We start from the raw sequence: 4,064 nt of genomic DNA, 5'->3' as shown, positions 1-4,064 counted from the left end.
TCAAAAGACAATAGCAGGAAACCTCGACAAGCGTCCCCCAGGTGACAAGACCCCTGCCTGCACAGACTCCGGACATCAAAGAGGGGTCGACCTATAACAAGGGGTGCTCTGGGACTGTCCGGCAGATTCGCTTTGGAACATCTGAGCCCTGCTGAGTGACTCGCGGCTCCCCGAAGAACGTAAGACCTCCGAACCTATGCTTGAGCCCTGCTGAGTGACTCGCGGCTCCCTGAAGATCGTAAGACCTCCGAACTTGTGCTTGAGCCCTGCTGAGTGACTCGCAGCTCCCTGAAGACCGTAAGACCTCCGAACTGGTGCTTGAGCCTGCTGAGTGACTCGCGGCTCCCTGAAGATCGTAAGACCTCCGAACTGGTGCTCGAGCCTGCTGAGTGACTCGCGGCTCCCCCTGACTCTCTTTGGTCCCGCCGGACCCCACGACGACAAGCGTATCCCCCAGCTCGAGGATTGTGAGCTGTGCGCTGGGTACGCTCCCGCATTTGATCCGATCCCCCCAAAGACTGTCCCGCTACCTCCTACCCCCGCCAAGACTCTGTGAGCCCACGCTCTGCTTGTAAATATCTGCCTTGCTGATCATAAAGATCCTACCACTTCGATTTGATAAAGCTTGAATCCTAAGAACCCTCGGTGTGGTGTCTCTTTGTCGTGTGGTGCCAAGTGTACGATCCTAGGTACGAGATTCCTCCCCGGCGGAAGCTCCCGCCAGTGCCCGGCTACGATACCTTGAGGGTGGGTCTCAGGACAGTCAGGGCCCCCTCCGGGCTCCCCTGAGGTCGCCTTCTAACATTGGTGGCAAGCGACGGGATTCGGGCCCATAACCTAGAGATCGTACCGTGAACGACTGACACTACCGACAAAGATGGCAGAAGGAAGCGCCATGAGCCCCGCAGAAACCAACACCAACAGGGTGTTCCAGGTGGAACAACTAGAAGAATACACGCACAAAGAACTGAAGCAATTCTGCAAAGAACTTAAAATCGCTACCACCGGTCTCAACACCAAAGAAGATTTGCAGAAAGCACTGAAAGCTTGGGTGGATGCCGGGGCCTCCCGCCCAGAAGGCATGGGGGAGCGACACGACGAAGCAGAACCCACCCAAGGCGAAAGCAGCAGCAATCAGGTGCGAGGCTTCGTGCCAGACGGGGGCCTTTCCCCGGAAGAGCTCGCAGACAGAGAGAGAAGTCGCAATCACGAACTCGAGTTAGCCAAACTCAAAATCGAAGGCGAATTGAAATTAGCAGAAAAAAGCTAGCAGTAGAACAAATGCGCGTACAAGGCGAATTGGAGGAGAAGAAGCTCCAATGGGAGCACGAAGGAAGGAAGCTTCAACTAGAGCACGAACGCAGCTTGAAGGAGATCGAGCTCAAAGCCAGAAACGAGGAAGGGAGGCCCCCGGGGAACCGAGAGGCGACCTCCCCGGCGGAACAGAAGGTCCACATCCCCAAGGACGTGGTCAAAGAATATTATAAAAATGATGACATTCAACAATGGTTCAGGGCCTACGAGGTCGCCATGACCTCTCATCGGGTCCCGCAGAAGGACTGGGGGCAGGGCTGTGGGGACGGTTTCTGAGCGAAGGGAGGGACACCCTGCTCGACCTACCCCTCTCCCTGCAGACCTCCTACAGCCACATGAAAGAGGCTCTCCTCACTAGGTACGGCCTCACCCCAGAGATGTACCGTCAGCGATTCCGGGACTGCAGGAAGATCCCGGGCACCACCTGGGTGGAGTATGTAAACTTTTTCAGTTGGGCCTTCGATGGGTGGATCAAGGGCAGCAAGGTCACCACCCTCGAGGAACTCACCGACCTCATGTTGTGGGAACACCTGGCGGCGAACTGCTTTGTGGAACTACGCCAGCATCTGCTCGACAGCAAACTCACCGATCCCCGGAAGCTGGCTGTGGAAGCAGACCGCTGGACCAACACCCGGGTCCCCCGGAGCAGTGTAGGAGAATACCCCCGAGCCAGTCAGGGACCACCCCGCCAGAGAGGGGGAGGGAACCAGGGAGAGCAGAGAGAGTCCCAGTCGAGTCCCCCGAAGGCCCAACCTCCACCTTTCCCGGCGCTCCCCCCACCAGTCTCCGGACCCCCCGGGAGACGGGGGCACCGGGTAACCATCACTTGTTTCCGTTGTCAAAGGCCCGGGCACTACGCCAATGACCCGGAGTGCCCCATGGCCCCCAAGGTTCCCCCTGCTGCAAACCCTGCTAGACAGATAGCCAACGTAGCCCTGGGGGAGGAGGTTGAGGACACCGGGGAGTGGGAACCCGCAGCTATGGCCCTAGTGTCCCTGAGAGACAGAGAGATGGTCCCTGGTAGCCTCCTGCCCTCCAACACGAAGAAGTACGGGCAGCTCGTCAAAATCAATGGCCACCAGATAGAAGCCCTGCGAGACACCGGGGCCAGCATCACCGGTGTCCTCAGGCACTTAGTCCCCGAGGAGCAGATCCTACCCAACGTCTTTTGCCCCGTAATTTCCGCAGATAATAGAGAGAGTATGTGTCAGGTAGCCCTGGTGCCGTTTGAGTGGGGAGGGGTGATAGGTAAACTGAGGGTTGCCGTAAGAACCTCCCAGCCGGTCGACTGCCTCTTAGGGAACGACCTGGAGAGTTCTCCCTGGAAGTACGTCGAGCGCAAGGCCCACCTAGAGATGATGGGACTCCCCGAGTGGGTGTGCGCCACCACCCGATCTATGTCCGCCCGACTCACCCCCCTGGGGGAAGTCGAGGACCCCCCGACCGAGGGAGTCAGAGCAGTCCCCGCCGAGGGTCCTCCCGTCCCCCCATCGGGAGGGTCAGTCGCCAGCGACGAACCCTCCGACACCACCCCGGTCCCCGAGTTAAGCGATCTGGCCGAATTGGCCCCGTGGCGCCACGAGGGCGGGCCCACCCGGGAGGAGTTCTGCCGGGAGCAAGCCACCTGTCCTTCCCTGGTCGGACTACGGCACCAGGCCGAGGACCAAGCCGCAGGCGACCAGACCGGAACACACCGAGTTTATTGGGAGAATAACCTCTTGTACAGTGAGCAGAAGTCGGTGGAGCTAGGATCCGGCCGGGTGCTGGTGGTACCCCTACGCTTCCGAGACTTCCTCCTGGGCTTGGCCCACGACGTCCCCCTCGCCGGCCACCTGAGTCAAGACAAAACCTACAGCCGTCTTGTGACTCACTTTTACTGGCCTAGGATGAGAGTAGCTGTAGAAGCCCACTGCAAGTCCTGTCCCACGTGCCTGGCTAGTGGGAAGAGTGGGGGGAAGCGCAAGGCTCCCCTCCAACCCTTCCCGGTCGTCAGTACCCCATTCGAAAGAGTCGGAATCGACATCGTGGGGCCCCTGGATCCCCCCACCTCCCAAGGTCACCGTTTCATTCTGGTCCTAGTGGATCACGCCACCCGATACCCTGAGGCGATCCCCCTACGCACCGTCACAGCTCCCGTGGTGGGCCGAGCCCTGATGGGGATCTTTTCCCGGGTGGGTTTTCCCCGCGAGGTCGTGAGCGATCGCGACACTAATTTTATCTCGAAATACATGACGTCCCTGTGGCAACAATGTGGGGTGTCCTATAAGTTCACCACCCCGTACCATCCCCAAGGGAACGGCCTAGTAGAAAGGTTTAACCGGACTCTAAAGGGGATGATCCACGGCCTAGAAGAACCCCTCCGGCGTAAGTGGGACGTCCTGCTCCCCTGCCTCCTGTTCGCTTACCGGGAAGTCCCACAGAAGTCCTTGGGGTTCAGCCCGTTTGAATTACTATATGGGCACCCCGTCCGAGGTCCCCTCAGTTTGGTTAAGGAAGGGTGGGAGGCAGCACCCCAGACCCCCCCACGAGATGTGTTCCAATACGTTCTGGCCCTCCGGAACCAGACCAGGAAGTTCCGAAAGCTGGCCGAGGCCAACCTGGAGGCCAGCCAAGAAGAAATGAAGCGCTGGTACGACCAGAATGCCACTCTGGTCGAGTTCCAGCCGGGCCAGCAGGTATGGGTCATGGCCCCCGTGAAGCCTGGCGCCCTCCAGGACAAGTGGACCGGGCCCTTCAAAGTGATTGAGCGG

This window comes from Triturus cristatus, chromosome 5_1 (assembly GCF_964204655.1).
Source record: "Triturus cristatus chromosome 5_1, aTriCri1.1, whole genome shotgun sequence".
NCBI lineage: Eukaryota > Metazoa > Chordata > Amphibia > Caudata > Salamandridae > Triturus > Triturus cristatus.
The sequence above is the reverse complement of the archived record's forward strand: the minus strand, read 5'-3'. Positions refer to the sequence as shown.